Genomic DNA, 26,965 nt, shown 5'->3' with positions numbered 1-26,965 from the left:
AATTTGAATTATTAGAAGTGGGATACGAACCAAATTAAACCAATACAAAATTACTATTTTCAAATTTTGAAAATAATTACATTAAACAATTTCAAAACTCAAGCTCTCAGCAAGGAATCGTAGGATATTGACAAACTTTTCATATTTTTAACTCATTTAAAGGACCTCGTGTCTAGTTCAAATTTGACACTCCGTTCATGACTGTGAATGCCTCAGAAAGCGAACGAGTTGTAAGTTAAATCAGTGCTACACTCATACCAATCAAAATTATGTTTTACGCGACATAGAAATTCAGACCTACAGCCAAATAAGTCGACCAGATTAGGTCACCTAACAAGGGGAACGTAACCTCAATCGGGTACGCGCAGGAGCCGGGGACAAACCCCGCACTACCACCCGGTCACATCATGGAGTCTCGTGCGGCATTACGAAGTGACAATCAGGGTAAATGGAGAAGTTGTTGAAACATCCATTTTTATTGCCGACATCGGCAATAAAAATGGATATCCCACTTGTTGGATATTCTAACAAGTTGTCCATTTACCCTCTTAATTGTTCCAGTACAGAGTATCACCGATTTTTAAAAGGCGGTGATTCTGATAGTATAATTTAAGTTTTAGACCGGTTCAAATTTGTTTTTTGATAAAATTTTTATTATTAATTTCCTTGTTCGTTTATTTAGTTTTATTAAATCTTCAAATAACATGCCTTCTTTAAGTGAAACCGAAAAACCCTATTGATGATGAATGGGTATGATGACAGAGTTCGGTCTTAACAAAAGGTATGTGATTTACTTAATCATAGATTTCCAAACATAGAACTAATAAGTAAATCGACTGTGACCAAGAGTACAATGATTTGATGAAACCGGTACGATAAAGAATCATCCTCGTACTTGGTAGACCAAAAACTGTCATAACAGATGCAAAGTCATTAGATGTATTGCAGAACGTTTTTGAAGACCCTCATTCATCGATTCCGAACTGTTGTCCAACACGACATCAGTTATTTTTCAGTTCAAAAATTTCTTAAAATAAATAAAATTCACTCGTAAAAGCTACACCTGTGCAAGAACTTTCGGAAGACGATTTTGACTGCTTGTTGAGTATCGTGATGTTAAAATGCAAAATTAGACGCAGTGAAAAATTTTTTAATTCAATAATGTTTACTGATGAAGAAGCGACTGTCATATAAAATGGCCTTGTGAATAAGCAAGAGTCGATATTGGATGTTGGATACACAACATCCTCAGAAAATGAATGTTTGGGCGGGAATCGTTGGTCAATACATTGTAGGGCCTTTTATTTAAATGACAATCGTTCAGGAAATGTTTACTGCAATTTGTTAGCAAATAGGATTTTACCAAATATCTGGAAAAATGTTGGATAAGAATTAAATAACTTATACTTTCAGCAAGATGGGGGAACACCCCATTATTATCTACGGAAACAGTAAATTTTAAATCAACGATTTCGAAATCGCTCATTCTACGTACGGCTCCTCTAAGACCCGTAGAGGAGCCTCTACGGGTCTTAGAGGAGCCGTATGGCCTGCCAGGTCTCCAGACCTGCTCTTCAGGATTACTTTTTTTGGGAGTGACTGAAACATAATGTTTACAATACAAAATCTGCAAACATTGGCGAATTGAAAAGAATAATAATTGACGAATCTGCTCGTGTAACAACAGATATGGTACAAGCTATAAGACGTGTTACTCGAGGTTAGCAGACTGCCAAGCTGTAGAGGGGAAGCATTTTGAATATCTATTGTAAAAGGGTGTGTTTTCAAAGTATAATTCATTAGTAATTTACGACCGAAAACATTTATTTAAAAAAAATAAATAAATATTATAATATTTAAAGTAAATACCGTATTTATTCGAGTATCCCCGCCCAAATAAGCCCCGCACCTCGATTTTCCGGATAGAAAATCTAAAAAAAAAATCGAGTATATACAGGTATGGTAAAGTGCAAATGATATGATAAAAAAATACATAAATACAAAAATGTATTCAGAAAGTAAAGTATTTAATTCGTTCATTAAAATTACAATATTAATATTACATTAATAATAATTACCGTAGGTACTAGTTTAATTCAGAATCGGTAGGCTAGTAAAACGAAAAGAAAGTATCATGATGAAAAGAATCATTTCAATACACTTTTAAATATGGGATTTTATTTTTAATTAATCCACTGTCAATGTCAATGTCACTGTCAATGTCTGTAGAATGGTTACCGGTAGTCTCCACGTCGCTCTGCCAAAGGTGATATAGTCTTCACTACCATCAAGTTCATTAGATATTCCGCATTTTTTAAAACTTTTACTTGCTAATTACGTGGAAATACCTTCCCAAGCATCTTTTATCCAAACACAAATCCGGTTAATATCTGGGCGTTTGATTCTTCCTGTAGGCGTGAGAAAGAAATTTTCATCAGCCATCCATTTACGGTACAGTTGTTTTAATGCAAATTTGAACGGTTTATTAATGCAGATATCTAGTGGTTGCAATAGAGATGTCAATCCGCCTGGAATTATTACTTAATCCGTTATACCCTGTTTTAAAATGTCAATCACTTTATCAGTAGTATGCACCCTATAACTATCTATTACTAGCATACCGGTATTTTTTTTATTAAGTAAATCTCCTGATCGCTTTTGCCATACACACCTGATCCAATCTAAAATTAAGGTTTCGTCATTCCAACCTGATTGCTGTGTTGTGTTAATAACTGTTATAACACATTTCTGTCGTGACAGCACAACCGCATTTCTTTATCCATAACAAAAACATAGAATATTTTTTCTATGTCTGTGTATATTGGTTTTAGGCCACGAAAAGCCCTTTTATTACCAGTGTCTTTCACCAGAAGTTGTTTCTTTTTAAGCCAGTCTCTAATGCAGGTTTCATCTACGTCAAACTTTCATCCTGCCGCCCGATTTCCAATTATTTCAAGCTCTTCTATAACGCGCAGTTTTTCATTTACTGTAAAAGATCGTAGACGCTGTCCCTTTTTACTTATTTTAATGCCGTAATTAAAATAAATCACCGTATTAAAGTTTACAAGATCAACGAAACACATAAAATACACAACCGTCCACTTACAAAAACAGTAGAATGATTATGGCGAATAGAAAAGACGACGATGGGTAACTGATATTGTAGCTGTAGTGTCATTAGAACCGGATGCAGCCTATACAGAATGAATCAGTTTTACAGAAAATACTGTAACTTCGTTCATATCGATAATATGAACAGGATGTTAATAATTAATGACGTATTCTGTATAAGTGGCATCCAGTATTGACAAACGAAAGTCTAATGTAATTATAATTATGTAATTGAATTTAGGTACTTCTAAGAAAACGTTTACTTTAGGTAAATTATTTTGGTTAAAGGCTATATTTCAAGTAAGCCGCGCACCCTTTTTTTCTGGACGGAGACTGAATAACTTGCGGTTTGCAGATGATGTTGTACTTTTGGCTAACGATATTGATAAACTGCAATCGCTTATCGAGGATCTTGCAGAAAAATGTGGAGAAGTTGGTCTGAGAGTGAATTTGACCAAGACAAAAGATGGGCTGCTGCAGGAGAGAGTACTTGACGACAAAATCCTAGAGAATTTGGAAGAATACGTCTACCTGGGTCAGCTAATAAACACCAAAGGGGACATCAGACCTAAAATTTTCCGGAGAATGGGGATGGGCTGGAAATCATTTGGAGGACATTCAACAGTGTTCAAATCTAACATGCCAATAATCTTGAAAAAGACCGTGTTTGAACATTGTGTTCTTACAGTATCCATCTACTGATCCGAGACCTGGACTTTATATGAGTTCGTGAAAGGAAAGCTTCGGACAGCACATAGAGCCGTGGAAAGGTCAATACTAGGCTATACAAGGTGGGACCGGAAAAGAGCGGAAGACGTAAGAGCCATAACGAGAGTGCATGACATAATGGAAACAGTGAAAGCTCTGAAATGGCAATGATCAGGGCAGATCGCGAGAAGATTTGATGGAAGGTGGACAAAGGCGGTCCTTGAGTGGAGTCCAAGAGAGCGACAAAGGCCAAGAGGCAGGTCACCAGACCGATGGGACAGAGGCATTAGAAGGGTGGCTGGGCTGGAACCAACTGGCAGAAGACGCCGCAGGACAGACAGGCATGAAGAGAACTGTTGAAAACCTACTTATCGAACTAGACTAAAAGAGGCTACATCTTATAAAAGATTGAAACAGGTGTATAATAATAATAATGTCCACCTTCCTATTTAAAAAAAATAAGTTTGATTCAATATGGCGAACAAAAATTAAAAACCCATCGTACTGCAGATTTCTTTTAACTATATAGAATTCCACTTCTTTCTGCCTCCAAATACCTCTCAGAAATGCAGTATAAACCTGTTTCCATACTTAAATCCTGTATGTATACAACCAAATCTTTGTTCCATATTTTCAAGTATTTTAAGAAACGGTTCTTCGAGATATGAGGAAAACTGTTTGAAAATAATATTGAATATCCACAACTCCTAAAGCAGATCGACTGTGGAATTTCAAATAACATAAGCAGTACTTTCATTTAACCAAAATAAAATTTTTTACAACCACTATAGAAATTCAAAATGGTGAAAACTATTCCTCCCCCTTATTTAATCTTATTCAAAATGTAATTCTTTTAATGTTTTATATATACAAATCTTTCTGAACAATTTTCGAAAAATTTATATTGAGCCACTCCAGAGATGTTATCAAAGTAAGGCAAACAAACATGCAAGTAAAACATACATCTTCCAGAAATTTCTATTTTTTTTTTTTTTTTTGAAAAAGGGCGTTTTAAAAGGTATGCGGAAACCCCGACATCCAAACTTTTTGTCGATCGCTATATTTTCTCTTTAACTATGCTGTTGCAGCTACAACAGAGTTATAACTGAGAAAGTAAAAACTAAAATTTCAAAATGTTTTATTAATTTTTTTTTTTAATTTTGTAAAATACATTCTTAGCGAATATTGAATCATAAAATAATGATTTGATTAAATATAAACAGAATACCATATAATATTTTTATGGAACGTCATTAACAGAAACAAGTAACAAAATTTAAATAAAATCATAGACAGTGTAACACAACAAAAACAAAACATACGTACTTTAATTTTTTAAAATATTTTAAAACTTGATAATGGCGCTACTTTAAAAAAAACTATTTATTTGTTGAAAGGTGCAAATTTTCTTAAATTTTAGACCAGATTAATACTTCGACTAAAATAAATTGTAACTTACCTAAAAAAAATTCAACAAAGGTGGTGGTAATAGTGCGTCTGTACAGTACGGAGTTCGTTCACCTAATTTCTTGTAGTAGCCTAATTCAGCCGTCTCGGGTTGTTGCAGCTAGGTTGTCCCTTCCAACACCCAGACCAGTATCACTCCCGTCTACATCTGGCTAGTTCAGTGCATAACCGTCAGACCTGATAAAAGAGCAAACAGCCGGTTAATTGAAATATATACTTTATTATCTATATAACTATGTTGCAGCTGGCAACGCCTGATTGTTGCCAGCAGTGCAGACCGACGTAGAGCTCATGCTTATTACTACAATCTTAAACATGATTCCCACGAAAAAAGATAAAATTGGATTACAACCAAGAAAAAGACAAAGCAACGAAATATCAATAAAATATACGGATCAATCTGCAATACTTTCACGGAATTTCCATAAAATTTAATATCATTATCTTTATAAAAAATTTTTATATCGTGAGAATGTTTTTATCAATGAATTTATTGAATTTATATTTAGAAAAAATATTTGTCATAAAATAATCTAAAACTATTTGTTAAACCGATAAATAAAATAAACAAAAAATAAATAAATAATAAAACAGTAAAGTAAAGTAACTTTTTTAATTAATCTTGAAATTTCAACTTTTTGAAGTCGACGTTAAATTCAAAACAACGCAACTTACTTGGCGTTAAATTTAAAAAAAATCTAAATATTAAAAAACTATAATTTTCTATTTTTGGGGTTTTTTTAAATTTATTTTACACGTTTATTTTAATTTTTATTCAAAATTTGGATAGGTAAACAAAATATAAACGATCAATTAAAAAAAAAATCCGGGAAACTCTTTCATAACTTTCTCTGTTTGGTACTTGAAAGATCTCCATTTGTTTTTAAATATTAATGCAATAATTACAATGTAAATTACGAAAAAGACGAAAATGTCCAGTAAAAAAATTTGTATCCGATTTCACTCCCTGATCAAATTACATTTTTTCCTTAAAAAAAATTGAGAAAAAAATTTGGCTCCAGTTTGACCAAACAACGCTTGATTAAAAAAAGTTAAAAAAGGAAATGAAGTCTGATTCGGACTTGTGCCTTCCCCTTATAAGATCTAAATATTTCATTAATTAAAACTTTATTTGAAAGGAATTTAATAATTTTATAACTCTGGAACCAATGAAAATAAGTACCACTTATGACATATCGTTTAAAAGCTCTCAATGAGGGCTTATTATTGCAGTCTAAAATCCAATTTTTTGCATTTTGGGCTTTTTTTCGACAATTTTGGTTCAGTCGATTGCAATCAAAAGGGGAGGCGAAAAATTAGATGTTACAACAGTCCTAAATCCAAAATTTCAACATCCTACGGCTAGTCGTTTTTGAGTTATGCGACATACGAGGTGTGTGAGAAAAGTAATGAGATTGGTAACACTGCGAGCGATCTGGCAATGTTGTCTATCGGTCTGTGCTAGATCGGTTTGTTCATCCCTTCCACATGCTCAGTACGAGTTTCAACTCCGTTCAGCAACATATTACTTTTGACAGCGCCATCAGTGAAGTTGTGTTTTTGTTGTTACGAAACTGGAGCATCGGAATTTAGAACAACGTTGTGCAATAAGTTTTGTGTTGAACTTGGAGAATCCGCGAGTGTGAGTTTTGAAAAGTTGAAACAGGCCTATGGGAAATATTGATTATCTGGAGCACAAAGTTTTCCGCTGGAACAAATTATTTTTGGAAGGCCGAGAACAAGTTGAAGATCAGCCTCGCTCAGGGAGACCTTCAACTTCAAAATCTGACAAAAACGTTTAGCGTGTGAGGGTTCTTGTGAGATCAGACCGTCGTTTAACAATAAGGATGATGATGAGTGAACAGTTAAATTTAAATACTTTTACCGTACATCAAATTTTGACATGCGAAAGGTTTGTGCGAAATTGTGCCTTCCAGCGCTGCTACCAGGAGTGGGAACAACGACTCCGCCGGTGTATAGCTGCTCAAGGGAACTACTTTGAAGGGGATAATATTGTTGTTTGAAAAAAATAAATATTTTGTCTTCTAAAACCTTCCCTAAAATACATTTTCTACGAATAAATAGGAACAAAACTATTTATACCAGAGGGCAAACTTACAAAAAGTAATATTTCGCTCACAAAACAACAGAACAGAAAATATTAATTTGTTAATATTATCTCTATCCGTCTTTCTTATAGTTCTGATAAATGCAAAGCACATGAGGTAAGAATTATCAATTAAAGTTATTTTTTTTATGATAATTATTTATTTATTTTTGTCATACAATTTCCATCGAAAGTAAAAATTTTAAAATGATAAGTCACAAGCAGTTAGTACTAAATATGAACACAAATTTACAGCATCACCAGTAATAAATAAAGAAAAGTTTAAAATTCTCAATACAAACAATAAATATAAAAAATTAATTCATTACGGGTACTTCTTACACCACTCTTTATCTTACACAGTTTCTTTTACAAAGCCGAATTAATTCAATTACATCATGTCAAAAAGAAAAAAGTAAATAAAAAAAATTGAAATCGTCGTCAAAATGTAAATAAAAGACTTTTCTGTCGATTTCAATAAATAAAATCATTAACCTAACTTTATAAATATATTCACGCAATAAGAAACACTTTACAATTTGTTTCAATCATTCATAGTCCTAAAGCGATCAATAAAAGTAACGATGTTCTTAAACATCCTTCGAATGAGCAGAATCAAGTGTTACTTGTGGGATCGAATATCACATATATTTCGGTGCGCTTAGTATATTAATATATCCAACTCGTTGGAAAGTCACTGGGGAAACCACTTTAATCCGTATTTTTCTTAATAATTTTGGCATATGATGCTGATTATACATGCGAAATCGATCATCTTATTTTCAGGAACAACCTGTGTGTCGCATTAAATCACCTATACCCACTAAATTATGACACCTAAAATGAATACACATCACAACAATATTTTGGCCAGCAACAAACGACTTAATTATGCTTCAGTTTCTACTATTAAAAAATTATTTAACTATCTAAACGACCGGTTTAATCTAAATTAAATCGATTTATTTGTTTGTGTACAAACAATAGTACTTGTTTCTGAGTCTTTAAAATCATACTGTTTCGATGTACCTGAAATTTTCGTTATCTCATTTAACGTGTATTTAACTACTTATACAAATAAATCATTTATTCAGTACATACAAAATAATATACATATATTTCATGTCAGGATTAAATACTGTGCTACAGCAAAAATAAAAAAAGGATCTTCCCAGCATTTGCCATGATGGATAAAGAATAAAGCGTGGGAAAACGTTTATCAGAACAGCATTACAAAATAAACAATCATAATATAAAAATAGTTGAGGTAAAAATCCATATTAATAATTAAAAATATAAACAATTGAAATAATATTAAAGTAAATAAGTGAAGCTATTAATAGTGTCATTTACTGATTAACGATTGAAATAATTTAATTAATTAACGGCTTAAAAATTTGTTATTTTATTATTACAGATTTATTTATTTGTTATCTTGACATACTTGAATCACTATTATTCCATATAATTATAACATTATTAATATTGATAAAACTACTTCTTGCTTTCATTTACAATTTTGTAGTTCGTAATGCTGCTCTGCTCAAGGTTTTTCAGTGATTTTCCTAGTTCTTTCCTGGCACATTCAGACAGAGTACCTTCATATAAAACTTTTTTATTCATATTGATTTAATCGATAATGCTGGAACAAGAAACACATATTTTATGTCAGTTATGAATAAATCGCAAGTATATATATCTTGGAAATACATTAACCAAATAATTATATTATTGAAAAAAAAATTGTTTAAATAAAATTTAACTGTGGTTATCACTTAAACTGATTACGTATGTATAATTTTTACTTCCTTGTACAAAATAAAGGAAGTATTGTGATCGCGAATTATTTCGGTTTTCAGATATCAACGGAAATACCCGTTTTGACTAGTTTCAGCGTGACGTCTGAACGTATCTCCCATAACTCAAAAACGATTAGCCGTAGGATGTTGAAATTTTGGATTTAGGACTGTTCTAATATCTAGTTGTGCACCTCCCCTTTTGAATGCAATCGACTGAACCAAAAGTGTCCAAAAAAGCCCAAAACTCACAAAACATTTGGATTTTGGACTTTTTCTTAACTGTAGTAATAAGCCCTCCTTGAGAGCATTTCAACGATGTATCATAAGTGGTATTTATTTTCACTGGTTCCAGAGTTATAGCCAAATGAAATTTTAATTAATGAAATATTTGGATCTTATAAGGGAAAGGCACTCGGTTTGAATCAGACCATCTCCTTTTAAACTTTTTTTTTTAAATTTAAATAAACTGATTTCTAAATAATTATTAACCTCTGATTGTAAAAATAGTTTTACTATACATAATGATGCAATAATGATAATTTAAAAAAAATTACGAAAAAATATCAGAAGTTATTAGTAAAATAAAATTTGATGTACTTTTAAAAATGTGTATATGTAATTTAATAGGCATACAAGGAAGTCATGTGATGTCTACATCAGATTTGTTCCATAAGTGCAGAGTTTTTTACCATAAAAAGGATACAATTATTTGTGGGTGTTAACAATGTCCCGGTCTCTCTTACGGCTGTAGCACATTTAAATCACCGGAGGTATAATAAGAACTACATAGAATTGCTTTTTTGAGAGTAATATTGTTCAATATACAGACAATCCAAGTAGTGAATAAAGGTGAAGGTGCGCTTGTGAAGTTGAATATATACGAGTTCCGGTCGGAAGGGGAGTAGGAAGGCTTGAAATGCTTATATGCAACCGTATATTTAGCGGGGTGAAGAAAGGAACGGGAAACCAAGTCAGTACAGTAGAAGTCCATTAGTCCGGCATCCAACAGTCCGGAATGCCCGATAGTCCGGCATCGCTCCGGAAAATTGTAAAAATTTTGGTTTTCTCCAAAAGTGTGTCTTTAAAGCAAATAAAAACGCTCGAGAGCTATTCGGAAGTTTTCGGGGTAGTTCGGGATCATCCGGAAGCGCTCGGTATTGTTCGGAAACAAGTAGCGGCCGGCTAGTCTCAGCTGTCACAACAAATTCAGGTGCAGTGCAGCTCCGTTAATCAATCACAAAGCGTCTTCGCCATTTTTTTGTGCGTTGTTGTTTTGTGTCCTTTCACATCGCAGTAAACGTAACTTTTGAAACTGTTTATAAAAAAAGTATTTTCGTTCTAACTGTACAGTGACCATGTTTTCAAAACCTAAGCCTTCGAGTTCAAAAGGAGAGAAACAAAAACACGTAACACTGACTCTCAATCGGAAACTAGAAATCATCAAACGGCTTGAAAAAGGCGAGAATAGACATTTTTTAATGAATGAGTTTAATATTGGCTCATCAACTATTTATGACATTAAAAAACAAAAAGATGAACTAATGAAGTTTGCTTCTCACTCGGTAACAACTGAAAAATTGGCTTCTAGACAAACATTAAAAAAACCAAAACTGGAACAGCTAGATAGTGCATTGTTCAAATGGTTTAGTGCAGTACGTTCTGAAGGAAAGCCGGTAACAGGGCCAATGATTGTTGAAAAGGCAAAGAAATTTGGCCAAGATTTAGAAAGTGACTCAGATGCCGAAACGGAAGATAAGGAAAAAACAGCTGGGCAGAAGCTGCAGAATCACTAAATAATTTTATCTCTTTTGCTGAGGCTAGTACTAGCTACAGTGCTTCAGAAATTATTGATTTCCATATTATTAGAAATAAATGTTATACTAAACGCCAAAAGTCAAGAAAACAAAAAGACATTCGTGACTTTTTTAAATCTAAGTGAAATATGTTTTACAGTACGTGTACATACATTATATGAAATGTAAAATAAACTTTGTTGTATGTATTTGCATTCTGTATTTGTAGTTTAATTATTAACCTAATTGTTCTTATAATTACCGCCCGATAGACCGGAATTTTTGGTAGTCCGGCACAGAGCCGGTCCCGAACGTGCCGGATTATCGGACTTCTATTGCACCCATTTTATTAAAAACCTGGTATGAAAGATTTGTTATCCTGCAAACGGCTACACCAGTTTCGGGTGTCAGAGTTGCTTAGATCACCTGCAGTTTTTGGATTACAGCATTTAACAAATATATAGACGCGCGCGCACAGAGTATTACACAGGTATAATCCTAATTTTGATCTCGATCAATAGCAATGCCTAATCGATCCCGAGGAGTTCCGCTGACAGAACCCCATCGGTAAAAATACACCGTACTGTAGGGGTGGATGAGGATAAATCGAATAAATAAATCATATTTCAGAGGAACGACTTAAAAATTGAATATACTCTTGTGTGAATATACGGGTAAAGTTTCACCTCTGAGATAAATTAAGTGATAAATTAATTGATAATATTTTTCAGAACTTTTCTTCATAAATAACTCTGATTCAATCGAGCATAAATTTTACATGTACATGCAGTAAATTTTATATTGCTTTACATAATTTACGAGTCAATAAAGATAAATTTATTATGCACGAGGTTGATAATAAATAATTTATTATCAACCTCACCTAAATAGCAGTAAAATACTGCAGTCATTTTAATGCCAACATTCATTTTGTCCTTTCCTAATAAAAGATAATGTTCCCGATAAAATAAACACATCTATATCAACAAATAAGTTATAAAACAAACAATATTGTACATTTAATAAAAGTGATGAAAAATAAATAAATTTAATGAGCGGATATAAAAATAAATTTGCCATACAAAAAAAAACGATAAAGTTTACTGGAAAGCATTATACAAATTGGATTCGACTTCCAGAGACGGTCTTGCAAACAAGCTTACAACTTATTTTGATACTTCATATATCTCCAAGGAGTTAAATGGAAAGGTAAAGAGTATTTTAAGAATCCTTATATGTTTTCTGATATCTCCTTAATTTTTGGAGGGAAAACAATAATGTTGCGGTATATATTTTTAACTTGCACATGAAATCTTTAAACAGTAATATGCTATTCTCCCGTTTGGATTAAAATGTACCGATCTAACGAAAGATTTCCAGCGAAATAGACGCCTGTTATCTGGAGAGAACATTTTTTGGAAATGAATTGTCCGCCTAGAAGTATAATTTCTAGAGAGAATATCATCCATTCTCACCGCAGCCCCTTCTTTCCAAATCACTTTTAACCCGTTTTCAGTTCTGTATTTAGGTCAGATCCTGTTAAAAACCGTCCATTGAGGATACTCGGATCTGAAAATTTAATGTACCCTTGATGTGTTTCTTGTAAACAGACCAAGTAGTTTTGTTTCCTATTGGATGGCCGCACAATAAACCACTAACATCTTAAGTTGTCTATCGGTTGAGCCGGGCTTTCTAATCCGTCCTAAAATACAAAAAGAAAACGGGTACAATGATTTAGAACAGTCAGACTGAGAGCGTTGCTTACAGAGTTAAATAACACCAGAATTTCGGAAGGAAATACTTACGTGTCTCAGATCAGGTCACCGATAACCGTTTAAGTTATGTCACCATATGTACTTTAGAAAAGCGATACGGTCGATCGTATTAAATTAGGTCACTACTGTTCAATAATGGTTGATATATCTTTCACATCACCGCCTTATTTTTTGTACACGAGACGGTTAAATATTATAAAAAATCTACTAAATAAATTACTAAAACGGATAAAATATTTTAAATAAAAAATCTACTACAACGAATTGTTTAATTGGAAAAAAGTATGTGAAATTAAGTCTCCGATTAAGATTTGAATGATAATGAGATTTCAGGTAAAATTAAGTAAGATGTCCTCAATTTTTACAGTTACTTGAAGCGAGTTGTTAAAACTTCTAACTAATAGGAAAAATATACAACAACTCCCATAGTTAATGCGTATACTTCTCAAACATCTATTCTTTAATTTAATGAGCCTATTAAAATAAGTAATTAATTTACATTTTAATTCGGTTTTGTTTTTACCGAGTATCCTTGTATTAATATTTACAAATAAATTATTAATCAAAAGTTTCTTGTACGAAGAAAGCACCGAATAAAGAAACATAAAAAATGTATACATAAGAAAGAGGTCGAAAGAAAATTATCAGGTAGGGTTTGGAAGAAGAAAAGGATGGAAGTAATGCAACAGAAAAACAGATGAACAAAAAACAGCTAATAGCAAGAAAATTACGCAAACAAAAAACAAACAGGTGAAAACAATAAAGAGAATAAGGATAAAAGAGAATAAGGAGGAAGAATAAAGAGAAGTTTATGAAGTTAATAGAATTTATGATGGAAAACAACATGAATTTTCGACAGAGTGTTCTCAATGATTTGAAGAGAAACGTATACGCTCGGCTTAGAATCGAATTCAACCATTGAAAATTATATTATAAGTTGTGAATAGCAATAAATCTGAGTGCAAGAGCTGTTACATAATTACTAAAAACTATTTTCAATGTTTGAAGTTCTATACGCATATAGCGCGAGCGAAACCGCGACGGGAAATACTACTCAATTTACGCATAAAAAAAATTAACGACCGAAAAAATAAATAAGAGTAAATTAAACATTTCAACTGTAATTAAAAATGCGATCGATTAAAATTGCTGGAACAATTGTTATTCGTTAATATTTAACAATATTTATTATCTTGTTAATATTTATAGAAGTAAATAAATAGTAGATAAGTAAAAAGGTAAATAATTGAGTAAAATAAGTAATTAAGTAGATAAATAAATGAGTAAAGTATTTAATTTAAAATATTGCACTTACAATAGTCGTTTTATATCAACGCAGATTAAAGCTAAATAATTTACTATCCTCACAATAAGGAAAAAAAACAAGAGTAGTCATTTTTTAACGCTAATCTTATCACGTTAACTTTTTTCTTTTTTTTTTTTAACCTCCGGGGCCGCAGTTAAGCATTACTGTACAGAGGATGAGAGATGAATGATTTGTAGCGTGTGTGAAAAATGCCATGCCTGACCGGGATTCGAACCCGGGACCCTCCGGGTGAAAGGCCGAGACGCTACCACTCGCGCCACGGAGGCCGGCTATCCCGTTAACCTATGTGAAACCATTTCACTTATAAAATTTTCTACAAAAACCTACATAACTACTCCTTTTATGACTACTTCAAAACCTAACTCGACTTAATGGGACTCTTACGTCCTTTTAACTATTGCCTAACTTTATTACCCTTCCTCACCATCATATAGAAATCGTTATTTTTAAAAATTAGAAAAAAAAACTTTATTTCGTTTTGACAATATATTTTTAGTATTTTTTATGCGTTCACAAAGGAAATTAGTTAAAAAAAGGGTATCTTACTTAAGCTTTTACTCGTACTTTTTTTTTAAAGAAATTTCAGTGACTGCATGCAACATTAAATAGGTTAATGGAAAACCGATAGCGAAATAAAATAAGAAAACAAACAATTTTTACCGTTACTTTTTTTTTTGTCTTCAGTCATTTGACTGGTTTGATGCAGCTCTCCAAGATTCCCTATCTAGTGCTACTCGTTTCATTTCAGTATACCCTCTACATCCTACATCCCTAACAATTTGTTTTACATATTCCAAACGTGGCCTGCCTACACAATTTTTTCCTTCTACCTGTCCTTCCAATATTAAAGCGACTATTCCAGGATGCCTTAGTATGTGGCCTATAAGTTTGTCTCTTCGTTTAGCTATATTTTTCCAAATGCTTCTTTCTTCATCTATTTGCCGCAACACCTCTTCATTTGTCACCTTATCCACCCATCTGATTTTTAACCTTCTCCTATAGCACCGCATTTCAAAAGCTTCTAACCTTTTCTTCTCAGATACTCCGATCGTCCAAGTTTCACTTACATATAAAGCGACACTCCAAACATATACTTTCAAAAATCTTTTCCTGACATTTAAATTAATTTTTGATGTAAACAAATTATAATTCTGGCTGAAGGCTCGTTACGCCTGTGCTATTCGGCATTTTATATCGCTCCTGCTTCGTCCATCTTTAGTAATTCTACTTCCCAAATAACAAAATTCTTCTACCTCCATAATCTTTTCTCCTCCTATTTTCACATTCAGTGGTACATCTTTGTTATTTCTACTACATTTCATTACTTTTGTTCTGTTCTTGTTTATTTTCAGGCGATAGTTCTTGCGTAGGACTTGATCTATGCCGTTCATTGTTTCTTCTAAATCCTTTTTATTCTCGGCTAGAATTACTATATCATCAGCAAATCGTAGCATCTTTATCTTTTCGCCTTGTTCTGTTACCGTTACTATGAAGCCGAAATATTACGTTTCAAATTCATAGATAAAAAATATTAAATTGCAAAAGCAGTTAATATTACTCAAATAAATTGTTATTCTGTTACGATCTAATATGGCCACCAAAATTTGTTAAAATCTATATATTTTCACATATTAAAGCTAAGTTTTAATTTTACAATTTTTGTAAACCTATACATAAAAACTACCTGAAAGATGTTTAGCAGTTTTTAGTGCAAAAATTCTATTACTCTTAATAGAAAAAAAACTTACTTCCAAAAGTTGTCTCAACTTTTATTTAATTTTTTCCTCGAATAATTTTCAAAAAAGCCTTGGCTCACCGGCAAGTTATGTAAATATTTGTGTTAAGTTTTACAATTTAAATAAAGTCAAGTTTAATATTCAAAGTAATATTTAAATAATGCGACTAAAAAGTTAACATAAAGTTAAGTTTAATTGGTTGTAACCAAAATTAAATGGCATCATTGACCCGTATTCAGAAGTCTTAGTTCAAAGTTTCATAAAAACGGTTTATCTAGTCTTATGATACCAAGCAGAACATAATGACAAAAAGAAGGAAACAAATTAGGTGAATGAAATCGGCCGAAACAAAATCACAGTGACATAATAATCAAATGAAACCATCTTATCACAATCGGTACAAGAATGTAAGTTTGGAGTCCAAAAACGACTCAAAACATAAAAGGATATTTTGCCTCCACCCCTTTATGGAGGGATTTGAATTAAAAAGTATCTTAGCTACCTAAGAGGTATTTTTTTGCTTGATATCGCCACATAAGCTTAAAGCTTGTGCGAAGGAGATGTGAATATATGTGTGTGTGTGTGTGTGCGCGCGCGCATGAAAAATGCCATGCCTGACCGGGATTCGAACCCAGGACCTCCAGAAAGACTGAGACACTACCACGGAGGCACCGGCCTCCATGAAAAAAATTATGTGAAATTAAATAATACTCCGTTATGTGAAATTAATACTCTGTCAAATTATGTAAAAAAAGTACCTATCCTTTGAATAAAATTTTGAGATACAGTACCCATGAAAATCTTATTTCCCTTCCACCTTGACCGATCGATTGGATATCAAAATTAAATGTATTAATGTCCTATATACAGATTATATTGACATGCATCAGTATCCGCCAGAAATGATATTATATTTCATCAGGAATAAAAATAAGAAAAATAAATAAACGCATTTAATTATAGGACTTTTAAAACAAAACAGTACGGTATGCTTTTGTTGTAAACGAAATCGATGTCATCATCCCAAGAAAATTTATCTAATAAAACACCCAGAAATTTTGCTTTATCGACAACGGAAATGTTACTATCATTAATGGGAATTCTATGCACGCGATCTGCCATGTTACGTTTATGTAACGTTGCATAACGCAACGATTTTATCCATTTTTGTCTATTTTTAAATGAAGTTACTTTAAATTCATAAATGATTCAAGAATCAACTTTACATAGAAAAAAAAAACAAATGCTGTTTGTCGTGCCATCTTGTACAAGCGAATTATTAAACAGTCTTTTTTTACCAATACATAAAAGTTCTACAATGTCATTAAATCTAAAATTGATTGGTGTTTTATAAACTGAAGGTAGATGATACTGTTATCCAAGAGACAGTGCCACAGCATATACAATAGCACAAACAATTTGTTTTTTAATAGTCTACTTTCAAAAGGTATATGACCCTTCAGGATTCCCGATTACACACCACCTACCTTTTTTTACTGGAGCTTGTGAAAAATACAGAATAATATTTATATTTTATTTAGTTCTATAACTGAAACAATAACTAATCAACGTTCAGCAAGAGATAATACGCATGGTTTCCAAATTTATAACATAAAAAAAATGTTCTTTCTATATCTTCGTATGGATGAACCATTAGCCGCTATTGAACCTATGTGAAAAATATTAAATGGCCGCCATTTTGGTTAAGTTAGTCATAACCCAGTTTTTTACATCAAAACCCACCGGGTTAGTATAGTGGTGAAACGCGTCTTCCCAAATCAGCTGATTTGGAAGTCGAGAATTCCAGCGTTCAAGTCCGAGTAAAGCCAGTTATTTTTACACGGATTTGAATAATAGAACGTGGATACCGGTGTTCTTTGGTGGTTGGATTTCAATTAACCACACCTCAGAAATGGTCGAACTGAGAATGTACAAGACTACACTTCATTTACACTCATACATACCATCCTCATTCATCCTCTGATATATTATCTGAACAGTAGTTTCCGGAGGCTAAACAGGAAAAAGAAACAAGTCTTTTACATCAAATTTTTGTTTTTCAATACCCTTTAAAATGACGTTTCACAATCCTACCTTTTACTTTTAAAATGTTTGAGCTGTGGTATATGAGAGGAGTTGAGGTTGTGATGGTCTCGTAACGAAAAATTTATCGAATCAAACCTGAAGGATTTATTAAATTTCATTTTTCTCAGCGTAACTATTAAAAATGATTTAACAATTTCCATATTTTACTAACAGCGAGTATATGTATCTATGTAATATATACATGATTAAAATTAGGTCTATAAATTGCTAAATTTTTTCATGTTATCTTTGGATTTAAAAAAAAAATTTTTTAACTTGAGTCCATTACCTCTGTCTCTCAATTTGTAGGGAATTCCAATGAACCAAGTAAATTATTTTAACGAAACTTTAAAAATTAACTAAATCTAACTGAAGATAATATATCGGATTGAAATCTGCGCAATTCTATTTTTTCTTCACTTGAAATATTTACTAGCCCTCTTGACGAAAAACCTTCGTCAACGAAACGAATTTTGGGATTCGTTTCTCTTAAAATCAACTCATTTAAAAACAAAAAATAATAGAATTTCTTTTTATTTACACATTCAAGATATAAATTAGCAAACAATTCTAGGCAAAATCAAACTCAATAGAATTTGTGAACAAATAAAAAAGAAATAATTTCAAATTGAAGTTCCTTATTACTACTGTGACTACTGTTGACTGCTACCTTTCTTAGCTTAATTCTTTTATCACATGTTGACGCGTTTCGGAACCACTCCATTGTCAAAACTTATTGTTCTGGTAATTTTAAATTTCTGTTAATCTTTATATAGCGTTTGGGTAACGCCCCTACCTATATTTGAAGTCATGCCTTATCCGCTCTTCTTCTTGTTTATTTGTTATTAATGGTTATCTTTAAACAAAAAGAAGGGCCAGATAAGGCTTAACGTCAAATATGGGGCAGGGCGTTGACTGAACGCTACACTAAGATTAACAAAAATGTAAAAGTACCAGTACAATAACTTTTGACAACTGAGTGGTTCCGAACTCGTTATGCGATAAAAGAATGTAGCTAAGAAAAGCTACAGAATGATCCTAGAAGAAAAAATGTAATAGTAATTATTATTTTAATACCGACAATTTTTTCTTATTACTACATTGTAAAGATAGTTGTTTTTCAATTTACTCGTGTGGATGAATTTTAGAGAAAGAATTGAAACGGACACGAATTAAATAAAGAACAATTTGGAATCATTTCCGTAACAACAAAAAAAAAAAACTTTGGGAATTTTAATTTAGAGTTCTCTTGATGAGAAAAATATATAACGTCTAACAACCGGATGAAGGTAGCACAGTTCAACTAGCACATATACAAACTGGAAACGCTAGAAAAATGCTTTTATAAATAACTTTAATTTAACTGTACATACAAACAACACTGGAAGTAATGAATGGTTAAATCTTAGTGCGGTTGCCGATAAATAACAACAAATGTACGGTCGCAGTAATTTGTGGTTACCGGCACATCAAGGAAAAATACTTCAATCAAGGAGTACAGTTACATTATTGTAATTTTTTATTGTTATTATTATTATTATCATTATTACTACATATCTCAGTCATTTATATTAAGGGTAACACACACGATCTTTAATAATATATAATTTTATAAACACGATAGAGAATAAGATTATTATTTTCCCGTCTAGATAGCGCTGCAGCAGAGCTATAACTATAGAAGGAGAATATTGTAATCTGCCCAATTTGGGCATACGCGGTTTTCACCGGATCTTGACGTTTTAACATCTAAGAAACCCAAAAACCCAGATAGAAATTTTACGGATGTTTATGTTTGTATGTACGTGTGTGTTCGCTGTTGGCCTCTAAATCACCTTATATCTCTAGAACTACTGGACCGATTTTTAACCAAACTTTTTCAGATTACTTCTATATACGGGGCATTGGTGCCATTAAATTTTCAACTTAAAATGTCAAGGGGATCAGGCTGTAGAGCAAGGTCACCCTCAGTATTTCGAGATTTCGCCTAACTAAGGTCATATTTTCTTAGGCGTATTTGTTAACAATTAAAAAATAACAATATTTTTTAAAATCGCAACCCCACTCAAAAATGCTGTTGTAGTCATCTGCTATGTTGTGACGTCACGGGTGAGCGGTAGAATTAAATAAATGAATAATATTTAAAGTGTAAAAAAGTAACTAGGTCTGGCCGAATCTCAAGCTTAATTACGCCCGGTCGAGACTCGGTTCCTGTGCGTTAAGCCTCGCAGCTACTCCAGTCTGCAGACCGTACAAGCGAAATTTATTCTATGTAAGTTGTGAAATTATATTTGTTTAGTTAGTGGCGATCGTACCGCCACATTCGTGTAAATTAAATACGGTATGGGTGCGCGCTTTAGTTAGAATCATTGAATTAAATAAAATAAAAAAATATTACATTTAAATAGAATGATAAATATTTTTAATTAAGTTGTGTGTGTACGCCGTGCATCTTAAACAATATATTCCGACATTTAATAGGAATCACTTGAGGAACAATTGCCGCTGTTATTAGATGGTCTACTAGCATCAAGATCGGTATCTTGATGCTAGTGGAACATCAGCCACCGCATGTACTTGTGGAAAGTAACGCACGATAAAAGTACCACATGTACTTTCAGCACGATGGCACGCCTCCCAAATTCTCACGTGTCGGGTCAGCATACTTAAATGAAGACAATTCAGAGCGATGGATTGGCCGCGGCGGGCCAAACTTCTGGCCACCAAAATCATCTGATCTAACACGATTTGATTTTTGCGTGCGGGACTGAATGAAAAATATTGTGTAAAGAGAATAATTCATACGCAAGAGTTAGTTGCTCGTATTACAGATTCCGCCCCACAAATTAAGGAAAGTCGTGCAGAATTACGGAGAGCAACGCTATAAATATGAAAGCGTGCAGTCAAATTGAAGTAGGATAGATTTTTGAAAATTTACTGTAAACTTAAATTATATCAATTGTATACGTTAACTTCATTTTCTGTAGTTTATAACATTTACAAGTTTTCGTACAGTAAGTGCAGGCAATAAAATCAAATTTCTTGAATTCGTATTTGTTTTTTATTGGGATATTTTACATCGATTTTCTCAGAATTAAGTTCTCTACAAGTTTTGACAATAAATCTTACGAATTTATTAGTCATTTAACAAAGTTGTTGTTATAAACGTAAAAAAAAGTGTTTTTAGATAACAAATTTTCCTGTTTAAGCCGAATATTATGAAAACTACTAGAGATACGGTTCTGGAACTGTTTTATTCAATCAGTCAGGTCAAAAACCGTAAGAAACCATCAGGTTTACTCTTTAATTTGGGTTCATGGAATATCAGTACGGTTTTATTTTACTCTTTGCCCAGGAATCAGAGTGAAATCTTTCGTTAGCCGTCGTAACTCGCTAACGGAGCGTTTCCGACCCACGTTTATATGAACATTTTTCATTATTTTAGCTCGTAGAACGAGCTCGGAAAGCACAAGTAACACTACGTAAATCATTCTGCGTAGACTTTACATGCTAAAATTACAAGGAAGTTTAGGCAGATAGTGCAAAAATAAGTAATACACCCCTTTCTACTGTGAACCGTTTTAGTGAAGAAACTGTGAATATTGAACACATTAAAATATTTTTTTTAAAAATAAAATACTTTTATTTTTAATTTGTGACTGTAGTAGAAACACTGTATTATTTTAAATGTAGAGTAGGAAAAATATTTTATACCAAAAAATCATTCATAAATAACTAGCTCTACGCGCCACGCTTCGCTGTGGCACATTGTGGTTGCATGGATGAGAAATGAGAAACAAAACAAAGCATACGTTTCATAGAAGTTTAATTTTGCATATGTGGATATACAATTTTTTTTTTCTTTTTCCACTGTCTGCGTAGATATAAAGGCTATCTGGTTTGCCGACTCGGGAACACGCAACATACAGTTGCCGATGTGAGAAGCAATCCGCATCTAAATCTAAACCACACAATTCTAAAGATTGACCTTGAGCTTTATTGATTGTGATTGTAAATGCCAATCGAATTGGGAATTGCAATCTTTTAAATTAAAATGGTGTATCGGTCGGGATTATGGGTATTCGAGAAATGAGGACATCTTCACCTTTGAAAGGCCTCGTTAAAATCGTTGCTTTCACTACGTTATTCATCAATTTCTTAACTGCAAGTCGCGTGCCGTTGCAGAGTTTTGGCCGATTAATATTCCGCAACAGGATAATTGTCATTTTTTGATTGAACCGTTGCTAGAATCAATCTAATGAGGAATGTTTTCCCAGTTCTTCCTGGCGCATCCAAGAAGAAGGTCCCCCCCAACTCCGTCATTTATCATTTGCATTATGCGATCATAAATGCCCTTCTGTTCACGCTTTAATTTGGGAATGTTTGATTGGACATATGACTGAAGATCACCAATGTTGTAACTCTACATTTCCAAATTAAAAATAGATAGATAGATTTATTAAAAATAGATGAAAACAATCTTTGATGCGGGTTATATATCGTGCTAAAATTTGAGCTCAATAGGTGCAGAACATTTTAAGTTTTTGAAGCCGTACACAAACGAACTTAACATTTATATATATATATATATAGATAAATTAAATACGTACATGTTCATCACGATACTTTATTTGAATGAGTATATATTATATTAATGATAAAAGTATAAAAATCAATCATCTCATAAAATAAACATCATAATCATAACATCTTAATGAGAGAAATTGACTTGATGAGCTTTTAACTGAAATAAATTTTCATAAATATATTCTAATTTGTTATAATATTTTAAAAAAAATATGACTAGCGTCGAAAACTATTAAAACTATGTTTTGTTAAATAAAAATATGTTTCTATCAAAAGATCTCATAAAAAAGTAAACATTTTTCATAAATTTTAGATTAGATTCATTGACTAGTTTTAATAAAAGCTTTAGATTATAATTATATGAATAAAGAAACAAAAAAGTTGAAAACGATAAAACTAAACTTTTCTAATATTCATAATTTAACCTTTCTTCCAGTGATAAATTTTAAAGTTACATTGCTTTCGATCTACATTTATTCACTAATTTCCTTACTAATAACAGAAAAAAATTTCAGAACGATTAGTTTATTTGTTTTCTCACCAGTAATGTCAGGCTTACACCCGGTTACAGTTGTTCGACTCCTTTTTTTTTAAGGAGTAAATAATTATACGATTTTCTTTTTAAATTACTTTCTCCCAGCTCAAGATCGCCAGATAATTGTATTTCTCCTATTTCTTACACTACTGTTTATACGTACTTCTACTCGTACTTTAAAATGTCGAAAACTTTAAAGCTCTAAACACTTAAATCGCATTGAATTGAACTAAGGAGTAAGGGAAATTACCAAATTTCATTATCTACCACTAATAGCTTTTAGAAAGAAGGTTCAAGTAAACATTTTACCAAATTTCAGTAAGTTCGGAGATATAGTTACGGCTCCGAAAAGGATAGCCCATCATTTAGTTCGAACTTTTGATGATTTTTTTGTTTGTTTTTGAATGAAAGATTTACAAAGAAAATTGCTAATAATCTTCAAGTTTCTTGATGAAATATTCATCAAAATGATCCTTCTTGAGACAGAAACCACGGCTTGAAAATAACTACCCTACTACAATGTTTAATTTTTTTAACAGAGAGAGGTTCAAACTGAAAAGTAGTCTTATAAAAGCAATTTCTTAAAAAAAGTGCATGAACTTAATTCACAGCCCCGAGAAAAGTTTCAATTCCCAAGGATTCGGATCAGAACATGAAATCTGTGATGAATGCACTAAAAGTAATTTGTACTTACATAAACATAGATAAACAAAACGTATTAATTTAACTGAAATCGATGAAATTTTTCGTAAAATATAAAAATTTATGTAAATACATCATTATGTGCCTTGAGGATAAACATATTGTTTCATGAAACTTAACCGGTTAATGTTGTTGATTAAAGAACAGTAAACAATAATACGTAATACAAATAATATGAAAACTGATATATACAGAACGTACATAACTACAGTTGCACACACTTGTGCTTGTGAATGTGTGTTCGAGATCAGTTTCAACCGACCACAAAAACCTTTAACAGTAAAACATAAATTAAATAAATAAAAAATATATTATATCAGAAAAATATAATTAATATGATATGATGTTCAAGAGCGTCTAGTAATCTTTTTGATTCGTACTTTTAAAATTAAATAAAATAATAAACTACAAAATAAGCACAGCAGAACATCATCTGCTACACGAGTGAATTAATAAGATAGACCCGATATCAGAACGATAAATTGCGATCGTGATACGCTGTAACTGTTTTTATGTCTTTTCATAACTACATTAACATTTTTAATCGCTTTTCACTACCGAGTATCAAAGAACACGTCAGAAGTTACTTGTCAGGACGACATTGGTACGATAACTAGTTTATTGGCATTTCGCCCGCCGCCACCCCATTCGGTAGCCCTACAGCATACGAGCGAATGTCCATGCCACGGAATACTATGCCTCAAACAGTTTAAGCGACCAATATCCTATTTAGATCCTAGAGCTAACCTAATAACGTGAACGGTATATGTTTGGTAAATAAACGATTAGTTTTTTGTGTTCAGGCGTTCACTTGTCATGTATTAAACTAAATTGGGTAGGCGCACTCCGTCTATATTATAGTATATGACTATCACAAATATAAAATTTATCGCGTCAACTTAAATCTAAGGACAGCAATTTGCTGCAACGCCTAGGTCGCTGAATGCCAGCAAGTACCTGTCCATCGTTTATAGCGCTTGGGTTTATTGTTCGATGGCCAACCATTCCTCGAAGGGAGACTCCTACAGCAGCACGGTAGGAGTCTTTCCCTTAATAAACTACTGATGCCGGTTGAACAACGAAACCGCATCAAGGAACTCCCACACGGTCCGACAAAGCGGGTCACGCCACAGTGACTCACAGTTTGTGAAAGGTCAATTTTCGGGTTGGTCGTGAAGGTCCAACTGCATAGCCACCTCGCTCCCCAGATTTGGGGTTTCATTAAAGACCGGGTTTATGCACCGACTTTGCCTGCTAATCCTGTTAAGCTAAGACTTCGAATTAACGCCGTAGCTACATAGGTAACGCCCGACTTGTTGGCTGCAGTCTGGAATGAAATCGACTTCAGGAGGGATGTATCATTCATTATAAATGGAACCTATATCGAACCAAAGTGAATGTTTGGTGACAAACTTGATGTGTTTTTCTATGAAATTAAATGAGATCACAAGCGAATCTTTAAGTTATCTCAATAAATTTTTATATGTTTCTAAATCTGTGAAATCCTTTTTGAATCACCCGGTACTTCAGACAAGATCATTTCTACATTGCGATCAACCGGCGTACAAAATATTACTTGGGCTAGGCATGACAGTACAGCATAGTCCAGATCCGCTTTGCGACCACTCATATTATATACCGGTAGCCTAAGATGGAGATTGTATCATTAACAGATAAGTAACAAACACAAAAACAATCCAGGCAAGAAGCAGGACCTCCCTTGGGTCCAAAGCATGCAACATAAAGTGCATATTAAGCGTAACGTTTCGGAAATTTCATACTTTGAAGGCTTCAAAAACTTTCTTCGAACACGACATCTGCGATGTAAGGGATACACAATTGTATTTCATACAGTTTCGCTGTAATAAAGAATACTTTTTTTTTGTACACGTTTCATTATATGAGATATAAAAAAGTTGTTCCTCTCCATTAAAATACAGACCATTGCCGCCGTAAATCAAACTCAAGACTTTAATATGATTTGTCGATAACATTTCTTTGCATGCCAATAGAAATATCTCACTTTTTTAAATCGTGCCAATCCCTACATTTCCCACGTTCGTGACACAAGTGTCCATATATATATAATTTCTAATTAACACACACACACTTTAAAATTTCTATAATATTTCTTAAGTGCACTTTAAAAAGTAGTTTTAATGACTAAGATTCAATTAAAATGGTCGTTAGTCCTCTAAACATTTCCTAAAACCTTTATCTGAAACAATTTTTGACATGACCAAAGTTTACGGCAAGAGAGGACCAAAATTTTGCCGGAATAGAAAGAAGATGGGGCTTGACGTATGCTAAACACGAGAAAAGTTTTTCACACGCAACCTTTGTCGTATTGGGTAAATTTGAAATTTTTCTTTACTTTAAGGTGGAAATCTTTTTTATCCCCTATTTTAGCACCAGCGAAATCTACCTCCGCCTTCCGCCGTGCCGAAATGGACTTTTTTAGCACACGGCTTATCTCTGACCGGAAAAAGCTTCGTTTTACATGAAAAGTTTTTAAATACGTATTGTTTTAAATATTTTAGAAAAAATATTTATTTAATAAACAAATGTTCAAAGATTAACAGGAAAATTCAAAATTTCTCTGTTGAGCAGATTTTAAATATTAATATAAGCAAAAAGATTCCTATAATAATACGTCCAGAAATATTTTGTTTTCGGATTATGGCTAACCAAACATTACACTCCTGATTTTGCTCCAAAAGTAAGTAAATTCATACTGAAGTTCTTGGAAACAAAATTAAAAGTGAAATTCCGTAATTTTTATTTATTTTTTGACCTGAAAAAATGAATAAAATATATCCCAGAATTTTAGTAGTTTCTGAGAAAATTGATTTTTTTTTTTTTTTTTTTTGAAGGCGAAAAACGCTTCCGCGTTATCATCGCCCGGAATCTTTTTTTTTAAATAAAAAATAAAAGGATTTAAAACTATTCTAAAAGATGAATAAAATTTACAACTAATACCACAGGTAAAAACTAATATAAAATCAAGAGTAAATATAATTTTACAAAGTCCAAGATGGGTGTAAAATTCTTGGATAACTAAAAACCATAAAGGGTCTAATATAAAACTTAAAACTAGGTTAAAAACTAAAATAACAAAATTAAGTAAAACTTAAAACTAACACAAATTATATAATTAAAACTAGGTTAAAAATAAAAATTAAAAAGGTGAAATAAAACATAAAACTAACATTACTAAAATCTTACAACTAATA

The 26,965-nt window shown here is 32.5% G+C and overlaps 1 protein-coding gene across 1 annotated transcript in view; it reads right to left on the bottom strand.

Moving 5' to 3' along the window:
• Window positions 1-26,965, bottom strand: part of LOC142326840 (putative sodium-coupled neutral amino acid transporter 10) — a 119,565-nt gene that overhangs the window by 70,456 nt on the left and 22,144 nt on the right. Inside the window, exon 2 of the mRNA XM_075369571.1 lies at window positions 5,279-5,463. The gene's annotated coding sequence lies outside the window, so the exon portion shown is untranslated. The remainder of the gene's footprint in view (window positions 1-5,278; window positions 5,464-26,965) is intronic.

Source organism: Lycorma delicatula, chromosome 6, assembly GCF_047948215.1.
Source record: "Lycorma delicatula isolate Av1 chromosome 6, ASM4794821v1, whole genome shotgun sequence".
Taxonomy (NCBI): Eukaryota; Metazoa; Arthropoda; class Insecta; order Hemiptera; family Fulgoridae; genus Lycorma; species Lycorma delicatula.
This window is presented reverse-complemented; position numbering and strand designations above follow the sequence as displayed.